We start from the raw sequence: 10732 nt of genomic DNA, 5'->3' as shown, positions 1-10732 counted from the left end.
GAGGAGAGAGGACAGGGCTGCTTCTCCCTAACCATTTCCTTCTCTGGTAAGGGTGTTCTTGAGTCAACACTGGAATAGCATCAAAGGAAATTGCATTTCATAAGCGATTACATTTTTCCATGATCAAATGCTGCCAATTTCTGGGTAAAAAATAACCAAGGTTCTTTTCTGTGATTCATACAGTACTCAGAAATCCCTGGCTTCCTAGAACCCCAATAAAAACATTGAATCTCTAAGTAATAATTCTTAACAATTTTTTTTTTTTGGGGGCTGAAGAATGTCAGGAACAAGGTCAGGCACAAACACAGAAGCTTTGCAAATCTCTGCAAAGCTTTCTTCAGGGGCTGACTTCTCTGAATTTCCTGAGACAGGAGGACGGGCATGCGGTGCCCACTTTCGTATTACACAGATGGGTGGGAGCATGGGCTGGGGGCTGTGCCTCTTCTGCGGAGACGTGTCTAGTGCAACACGGTCTGTGACATAAAGGCACTCTCAGTCCAGTGGGAGCAGCCAATCCAAATCAGCAACTCCCAAGCTCTTCTGCCTGGACCTGCCCAGCAATGTAGAGAGGCTATGTTTTGTAGCACAAACTCCTTCTAATTCAAAGGGGCTTAAATCCAAAAGAGGTATTTATTATAACAATGCTGGAGTGTGCTGTGGGTGAATTGTGTCCCCCCAACATTCGTAAGTTGAAATCCTAAGCTCCAGTATCCAGACTATGATTGTGTTTGGAGGTTGGGTCCTGAAAGAGGCCATTAAGGTAAAATGAGCTCATCTGGGTGGGCCCTAATCCAGTTTGACAGGTGTCCTTATAAGAGGAGGATGTTAGGACACAGACACACCCAGAGGGAAGACCATGTGAGGACATGAGGAAAATATGCCATCTATAAGCCAAGGACAGGGAAAGCAATCCTGCCAACACTTTGATCGTGGACTGCCAGCCCACAGAGCTGCAAGACAGTAAGTTTTTATTGTTTAAGCCACTGCACCTTTGTATTTTGTTATAGCAGCCCTAGCTGACTCATACAGGAAGCATCATGGAAGAAAGACTTGCAGGGAGAGGAGGAACAGGGATCCAGGGAGGAACAAGAGCCCACTGCACCCACCTCCTTTATTTCTCTCTGCATCCCCTGTCCCCTCTTTGATATTCCCATGGTGGAAAGTGTGTGTTGTGTTGTGTTGTGTGTGTTGTGTTGTGTTGTGTGTATTGTGTTGTGTTGTTTTGTGTGTGTTGTGGAGCTTTCGCCACCTAGAGAGGAACTCATATCCTTCACCCAGCTTGAGTTTCAGAATTCCCCGGGATGGGACTTGGGTTGGCTCAGCTTGGGTCAGGGTTGCCCTAGACATGCCACAGAGGGGTTGGGGGTGATGAGAAAGGGCCACGCTGGGGGTGACCATGTGTGGTTTGGGGTTGGGCACTTGGGCAGAAGAAGGTCCAGGAAGTAAGGTGAGCTGCTGAACAGATGAAGGCCTGGTGCCGTGAGACGTGGAGTTGCCTTCCTGGGGTTAGAAGTGTCTTAGCTATGGGCTAAACTTTAGGACCAGAGAGAGCTAAGGGTATGTTGTCAGGGAGATCGGGCCTGTGCTGGAGAAGGGCCAGAGAACCCAGGGCCTGGCCTAGGTGTTTCATCTTGGCCTTCAGAGTGTGCTTGAAGGGCATTGAGGAGGAGAGCAGCGTGTGCAGCCTCACATCTTTGGGCCAACAGCTTCCTAGTCAAGTAGGGTGCTGGTTAGAAAAACAGACTTATAGCAACATACAAGACCCAATAAATCAGACTTTTTGGGGTGGGAGCCAGGAATCTAAGTTTTTAACAAGCTCTCCAAGCAACCCAGAGGCACATTGGAGACTCAGAATTATGGATCTGGCATCTGTGGGGAAGTCACTTGGAAGCTGCAGGCAAAGACTTCCCCCTCCCTGGCTCTCCTCTGCTCTTTGTTTGTTGCTTTTGACCTTTTCCTAAGTGGAACATGTCTTGGTTACTTTACGAGGCAGGATTATATTTGGATTATCACACCAGCAGCTATAGGAAACGTGTGTGTGTGTGTTTGTGTGTTGTGTTTGTATGTGTGTTGTGTGTGTACATGTGTTTTGTGTACACATCTCTGTTATTTGTATGTGTGTGCATGTGTGTATTGTGTTGTGTGTTATCTCTGTGTTATTTGTATGTGTATGTGTGTGTAGCATGCACCTCTCCATGTTACTTTTATGTGAGCGTGTATGTGTGTGCTGTGTGCACATCTCCGTGTTACTTGTACATGTGTGTGCATATGTGTGTGCTCGTGCCAATCTAAGATTATGATTATTTCCTATGGAATCCTTGAGCACGTGCTACATGAAACCAACACCTCCTCAATGGGGGAGCAAAATGAAACAAAAGGAAACAGCTCAGATGAAACAATGAGAACAGCAAAAGTAGTTTAGAATAACAAGATTTTCCTGCAAAGCTGATGTGAAGTGCTGTCACATTGAAATCAGGCGAGCATGCAAGATACATTTCAGAGTCCTTTTCTGTTTTCTGTTTTCTTTGAAAGAGCAAGCTAGGAAGCTCTCTGGTGGGGAGGGGCCCACTTGCAGGAGGAGTGCGACACTGCGCCTGACTCTGCTGGGACGTAGTCCACTGTCAGCCCCCCTCTTTAGCTGATGATGTTTTGTGAGGGCTGTTTAGGATGCACAGAGAGTTGCTCATGGTCCGCATTATGCATCCCTTGGCAATAAATGATCTTTACTTCTTCCTCACACATGCGCGATGCACATGCAATCCAGGATGAGTTCTCCCCAGGGGCTGTTTACAAAGGGGAGGTGATCACGGCTTGAATAACTAGAAAGAAAGTCCTGATAGTGACATCTGGGATGATATAGGATGCAAGAGTCTCAAAAGGCAGGTGAGAATGTGTGAGGAAGGTGTTGCCATGCTCTGGACCAGTTTTAATCCATCTTTTGAGGGAGTATCATCTTTCACTGAGCCATAAAACTCTTCCATGTCACTCTGTGCTTCCCTGAGCCTGTATCAGTTCAGTGCGCTCTTTGGGCCATTTCCGCCACTTGTCCAATCAAAGTTGCCAATAGATTATGGAGCAGGGCTGTGTCCACTCTGTTTGGTGTCTTTAAGTTCCCTTAGACGTCTTTGCAGTATTCAGTAATGCACGTGAAATACATTGGGAATTCTAATGCTCTGGACAAATATTAGTACCAATTATTATTACCACTATTTTAATTGATTCTGTCCTGGCAGCATTTTATCAGATGCTGTAAATGTCAAAGTTAGTATCTCCTCCTCATAAAGAGAAGGCTTACCTGCACTGATATACCTAGATCCCTCTTCTGTCAAGGTGCCCTAGTCCTCCAGGTTTTGCAGCAGTTCTTGTGTTCAGACTTTTGATTCTATATGAAAATATTTTGCCAACCAGGAGACAGTAGTTCAAAACTTGGACATGGAAGCAGATACTGCCCTCTGCCCTTGGGATGCAGACAAGCAAATTAGAGGCAGTCCCCTTCCCTGCCCACTTGGATCCCACGCTTTGGTGAGAAGGCAGTTATTGAACAGATAATTACACTGAAGGATGTATTAGACACGTTCTTTCATGCAGTAGAAGACACTGCACTGAGAGCATGCATCCCAGAGCTGGGATTCCCTGGGGAGAGGGGAGGGTCCTCTTCATTGGTGCTGAGTTGGTACTGGGAGAGGAGAAGGAGAAGGAAGGACCATGCCCAGGCTGTGACTTGTGCAGCTGGGTTGTGGGAGTGCCAGTCACCAAGCAGGGAACATTGGGGACTGTGTTTGTGGTGGGAGGGGTGCGCGTGAGGGTGAGTTCAGCCACTGACTTGCTGAGCTAGAGATTGTGTTGAGACACTGGAGTAAAGGTAACGAGTATGCATTTAGAAGTGAGAACCCAGAGCTCAGGAGCAAAGTCTGCACCTGAGAAATGCACCTGGGGGGCTTTGGGGAGGCATGTAGCATTCAAGAGCTGCCTACAGTCTGCATTCCTGTATCGTCACCACATTAATTTTTTTAGCTACTAGCTCCACTGGACCCAGAGTTTCTATGGACGAGGGGCTGAGGTGGAGAGTGATACAATCTGATATGTGCATCTTCAAGATCCCTCTGACTGCTGTGTGGCTAATGGACTGGAGCTGGAGGAGGTGTCAGTGGGAGCAGGGAGTCTTCGTATGTCTATTTTGATCATCCAGGTAAGAGATGCTGTTGGTCCAGACTTGGCTTTGGGCTGTTTTGCAGGTGGAGTGAATAAGTGTTGTATGTAGGATGTGAGAGAAACTTAGAAATCAAGAATAATTCTTTCATGTTTTATCTGAGCAACTAGGATCATGGTGTGCCAGTGCTCAGAGCTGGGAGGCTGGCGGGGAGCAGAATTCTTGAGGAGGGCTGTGCTGTTTGAGATGCCCATTTGTATTCATCCATTTTCATACTGCTATGAAGAAATACTGAGACTGGGAAATTTATAAAGACAAAAAGGCTTAATGAACTCACAGTTCCACATGGCTGGGGAGGCCTCACAATCATGGTGGAGGGTGAAGGAAGAGCAAAGGCATGTCTTACATGTCAGCAGGCAAGAGAATGTGTGCAGAGAACTGCCCTGTATAAAACCATCAGATCTCCTGAGACTTATTTGCTATCATGAGAACAGCAGGGAAAGTCCCACCCCCTTGATTCAATTACCTCCCACTGGGTCCCTCCCACAACATGTGGGGATTATGGGAGCTACAATTCATGATGGGATTTGGGTGGGGACAAAGCCAAACCATATCACCTTTCAACACCCATGTGGAGGCATCAGGGAGAGGGATGGCGATTGGGGTAGAGTTTGTGGGCAGCCCAGGACCACAGAGGGACACTGGAAGGAAGGGGAGGGTCCCAAGAATTGGGATCCCTGTTGCTGAATCCACCTTCATGCACTCTGAAATGTTGCCTTAGGATGGGAGGAGGAAGAGGTGGGTCTCAGGATATAGCTCCCTCTCTCCACTCCTTCCTAGCTCCAGGTACACATGATTATTCAGATAAATTAAGATTGGAATGATCACCAAAGGAGACTCAAATATTTCTGTAGATTATTTTAGTTTTCCATCTTCTTCATACTTCTAAGGCATTTGACAGGGAAGGGTGTGTAGGGTAAGGAGAGAACTGGCCTTGTCATAAACATTAGCATGAAAGAAGAGTGAAAACTTCCTACTAGCTCTCTGGGCCAAGGCCTGGCCTCCTGAGCGGCTGCACATGACTACTAAAGAGGCTGTTTGATCTTTGGAAGATTCTGGAGCTGGTTAAGGCTCAGTTCACACTACATTCTTCTCATGCCTTTAATATTCTGCCTGATACCTGCCGCAGCCACCTGCTTTGCCATTATCTCAACGAATATTCCATCCTCTCATAGGCCCCCAAACTCACCTGCTCATGCTGTTCTCAAAATAACCCATTTGATTCTCCAAGAGACCCCTGGATTTTTACCCCAGGACCAATGAGAAGGGGGGAGGCTCTTGGGGAAATTCAGGGACAGCAAGAATACATCTTAAGTTGTTTCCTCTTCTGTCTTCACACCTTAATACATGTGTTCTGCTCCTTTCTGGATTAAGTGGTTTTCTGCACTGGATACAATTGCATGTACTTGTTAAACTGTGATCCATACTTATTCTGAAATGCCTCTTGGCTCTTAATACAATTGCAATGCAGAGATGTCAGCAGCAGCCAGTGCAGCCTGTGAGCTGCACCATCAGAGGTTGAGTTCCTGGATGTCCTGATGCATCATCCCTGGAGGGCCAGCCACACTGACCCCTCCAGCAGGGGAACAAAGCTGAGCTTGTTCTAGATTATACAAACATCTGGGAACATCCCACCTGGATGTTTCTGACTGGACATTGTCAACCATTTTCTGGCATCAATGTCTCCTTTTAAAAAGATGGAACAGCAGGACATGCAACCAAAACCTACAGTCTTTGAGCATCTTCCTTGTGTGGTCCTGCGGAGGAGGCCTCAACTCCTCAGGAGCGAGCAGGTGCAGGGCTCTTGGGTGGAAGTGGAGCCCGGGAGTCCATGGTCTGAGGAACCTATAGCAGTGAGGCTCTGGGTTGATGGTCTGCCATCGCCTCTCTGTGGAGCCCCCTCTCCCTATCTCTGGGTCGGCTGTGTGGACATCTGATGGCCCAGGGCCTCTGTGAGAGGGGAGAGTGGGCCACCGGCTCCTCTCCTGGAACCAGGTGGCCAGGGCTGTACCGGCTTCTGGGCTGAGGTTTGTGATGTACAAATCAGCATGAGATGGGGTCTTTCCAGTTCTGATATAAACCCAATTTCCAAGTTACTGGTACTATTTTTTCAAACTATTCTGGAGGGAATAAATTCAGGCATTTTGCTCTGTTTGTATGTAAAAACCTTCTCCTCCTTCTTCTAATCCCCCTTATTCTCCTCCTCCTTCTCTTTATCCTTCTCTACTCCTCACCTTACTCCACCTTCTGTAGAATCATTTGCTCTATTTCTCTGGACACTGATTCTTCTATAGAATCTTTGGAATCAGAACTTATGGTATTTATGTCTCTGAGAGCTGGATGACATAAATCAAATCAAATCAGGCTTGAGTTTCCACTTTATATCTTGGGGACTTTGTTCCTGTAATCTTTCCACTTATTGATTTAAGACAAATGGTGCTATCTTTAATTTGCAAGTTCCCCACTTCAACGTTTCTTTGCTGATTGAATACCTGTGGCCTAATACTTCTCCTGAGTAAGAATTTCCCTAGGTCATTAATGCAACGTTATCAAAAATCGTTTTAGAAATCAGATTTATTTCCATTGTTATAAGTCTTCATTTTGATCCTCATAAGAGCTTCCTGGAAATCTTTTATGGTATGTTTCAAATTCGATTCGATAAGATTTGACATATTTTTCAAAGAGCCTTAGAATGACAAGGAAAAATCTTCACTGGATATTGTTGGCATTAAAGGACCTGAGTGCCCCAGCAGAATTATTTCTTACATTATTATGTTCATTTACTTTATGGATTAATTTTATGGTAGAAGAAACTGCCTGCTGATTTCTTCTGGGAAACACGCAAGAAGTCCAGATTTTAATATATTCTTTCACTCTGCCAAGAAAACTTCAGGAAGTCACAGCTTTGTGAATAGATATAACCAGGATCTCGGAATTCATTTGTGGGGTAGTCTAAATTTAATCCATTAGACCAAATCCTAAAGCTCCTCTGTATGCAAAAACCTCACTTAAGTTTAAATTAATTGATAAATAGCTTCATCTTTATGCTCCAAATTATTTCAGAAAGTGCGCGGTTTGGCTTTCATTTCTAAGGCAGTTAGTAATGAATGGCTAATTTTAACGAAGTTTTACATCCATCTTGAAGTCCTTGTCTATTTAACTCCTAGTGATAAGTAAAAATAGATTCTAATAAAGCAGCCAGGCAGATGGATGAGCCAAACCTTGTAGCAGCTATAGAAATGGAAATTTAGCTACCATAGGCCATAGAGAGCATTCAAGTGGTTACTGGAGGCCTAATTATCTAACAAACAGCCTGAAGTCCAGAGCAGCTATGGCTGCTTAGCTGGGAGCATCCTCGGCATGTTCCTCTGGGGAGATTCCGCCTAGCTCCTGGGTGAAAGGACAAGGACCCTGGCAGCCCGTGAGTTCTTGCCACATGTGGAAGGCTGCGCTGGGCGTTTCACAGAAGCTGCTTCCTGGTTGCTCAAGAGGTGCCTTGAGGATTTGAAGGGGAGGAGGATCAGGCAGAAGTGTAACTGCTTACAGGGGATTGAGGCATTGCCTGGCTGGAGCTGGAGATGAGACAGGGCTCTGGTCTATGGGAGGTGATGTGCTCCATGGAAGCCAGGGTACAGTCAGAGGCCTGCACAAGTCCCCAAACAGGGCCTGGCCAGAGGATATGAAAGCCAGGGCAGGCCAAGGCCAGGGACCAGCAGGTGCACAAGGTAACAGAAAGCAGCAGCACTTAGCACTGGGAGTCTGACTGGAGGCCGCCATGGAGGTGAAGGTCAGGAGTTCTCACTCACACCTCCGCTCCTGGCTTTTGTGAGTTCATGCCATCCTGCGGGGATGGGGCGTAGGAGCCTGGAATGCACCCTGCTCACCGCTTTCTCACCTGCCAGGCACAGTGATCCCAGGAACTCTGCTCAGGGTCCCAAGGGAGGGATGGGGAAGGACTGTTCCATACACTGTCAGATTCCAGCCCCTGCCCTGGGGATGTGCATCTCTGGGCATGGGGAGATACCTCCCCTGTGTACTTTAGTACCCACAGCGCTCCCAAACAGCGAGCTTAGTGTGTCTGGGGACCACAATGAGCATCCTCAAGTGGGCCTGGATGGACATCTGTCACACCTTTGCCTTTCACACGGTACGTGTTTATGCTCTTGGTTTTGATGTGAACTAATCTCTGCATTGTTTTCTCATGAAATGTGGCATTGGGTGATAAATAACATGATGGAGACTGCTGGGGACTACGTTTGCCATCCCTGTGGAACCAGATGTGGCCATGTGACTAATTCTGGGCCGACAGGACATGGGTGGAAGTGATTTCTGCATCCCCAGGTTGTGTCCCGAGCTGTGATGCCCCAATATCACTCGTCTCAGACTCTGTTCCTTCCCATGGGTTAGAATGCAGGTGGTGGAGCAACAAGACAGAAAGAACCCGGGCCTCCTGAATGGCTCCTGAGGGAGCCCTGTCCCACCTGCCCAGGGCCAGCACAATGCAACTGGTTAGTGAGAGATACTTCTTTTTTAAGCAACTGCATTTTGAAGCCTCTGAGGTTAGAGCTTGTTACCATGCACCTGAAGGAACACACCAATGCTTACTAAGGACTTGCTATGCTCCAGGCACCCTTCTAAGCATTATAGATTATCTTATTTAATTCCCTCATGACTTCAGGAAGGATAACTATTGTCATCATTTTAAGCTGATGAAACAGAGGCGAAGAAAAATTGGATAACTTGTCTCACACAGAGATAAGGGATGAAGCTGGGATGTAAATGTTCTGACCCCAGAACCCATGGCATTAAGTAGTTTGAATCCCTCAGCAAGGATCTCTGGCCGTTGGGAAAAGGAACGACTGAATGAGGCTGTCTTTGAAGATCTTGAGTCTCAACAAATACTCCCTGGGTGACTTTAGATGTGGGGCTGCATTGTCCCGGGAGGCTGCTGGAGACACAACACCAGGACGGCGGCAGAGCTGAGTTGCCACGGAGTTCACTGCTTTAGTCTGTTGGGAAACCCACGTAGGTTGCAGCAAAGTTTTTGGTCTCAGCTGTCTGGCTGCTTCCACAGGGCTGTCAGATTTCTTTTTTAAGTGTTGTGTCCTGTATAACATTCTGGCCTCTCCTTGAAGCTGCCTTCATTTCTCTGGGACTTCACTTTCTGTTCCTGCATTGCTTCGACTGATTTCTAAAGGGTCAGATCTCAGCATCATGATAGGAATTCAAGCCTGTCTGTGTTTTCAGTGAAGCTATTTATTTGGAGGTGAGGATATAGTATGGGTGACAGTGTGAGCTATGCCTACAGGGGTAGGCTGGAGGTGATGGGGGTGGGAATGCCAGTGGGCAGCCAGGGCTCTGTTGAGCAAGGTCCTGACTCCACATTCTAGAGGCCACTTGGCCAATTGGAGACCCTTGGAGTCAACCTGTCCCAAGAACCCACAGTAGGGAAGACAACCACCAAAGCTCTGGCTTCCAGTCTTGCTTAGACCTGGTAGTAACCTACCACCTTCTAAGACTCTGAGAGCTAGCCTTCAAGAACCTGCAGAAGCTTCTGAAAGCAATTTCAATTTCAAATGACATCAGACCTAAATCAGGATGTGAGGACAGCAGCCTGCTTTTAATCAATCACTCAGGTTTGCTGCTTTATGATCCTACTGGCAAAAAGTAGATTTAGTTCATTTAATAAGATGGCCCAGCCAAAGTGTGACCAGGGCCCTGTGAGGTCCTCACCCGGGGAATAGCAGAACAGATTCTAGGAAGAGCCAGTACCTGCCTGGGTGGCTGGGTGGCTGGGTGTCCGGGGCCCCTGGGGGGAGCCGCTTATGCCCAAGGGTTTCTGACTGACACTCCTCATTTAGAAGGTGACCCTGAGCAGAGAACCTTTTAATTAGCTCACAGATCCAGCCCACTTTGTGTGGGTGACTGTCAGTTTCTTTGCCTTTTGTGGCCCTCTGTTGCTATGGCAGCACTCTCCTAACAATGGATTTTTTTGGGCAGAGGCGAGAATTTACAGAGGAGGCTGCCCTGTGCGGCTCCCAGCCAGAGCATCAATAGCCTGATCAGACCTCAAGGTTAGAGACGGAGCTGTCTGTGAGTTTCACTATTCACCGTCAGCATGCCACCCTGGAGGGGTGGGGGTGGTGAAGGGAAGCTTGTTTATCTTTTATAAAAATGAAGTAATTAATTTAAAAAATTGAAGTATGAAACTGTATGTATTTATCATGTGCAACACGATATTTTGAAGTATATATACATGATTGCATTACCTATATGGTTTTCATCTTTGGGGTGAGAATACCAGTCAGTCTCTAGTATTTTTCAAGAATACAATGTACTGTCATTCACTATAGTCACCATGCTGTGCAGTAGAACACTTGAGCTTATTCCTCCTATCTCACTGTAAATATGCGTTCTTTGACTAACATCTCCCCAACCCTCTCTCTGCCCTAACCACCCCAGCCTCTGGGTGGTTCTACTCTCTACTTCTATGAGGTCAACTTTTTACTGAGTATATAGCCA

The sequence above is a fragment of the Pongo pygmaeus genome, chromosome 4, assembly GCF_028885625.2.
Source record: "Pongo pygmaeus isolate AG05252 chromosome 4, NHGRI_mPonPyg2-v2.0_pri, whole genome shotgun sequence".
NCBI lineage: Eukaryota > Metazoa > Chordata > Mammalia > Primates > Hominidae > Pongo > Pongo pygmaeus.
This window is presented reverse-complemented; position numbering follows the sequence as displayed.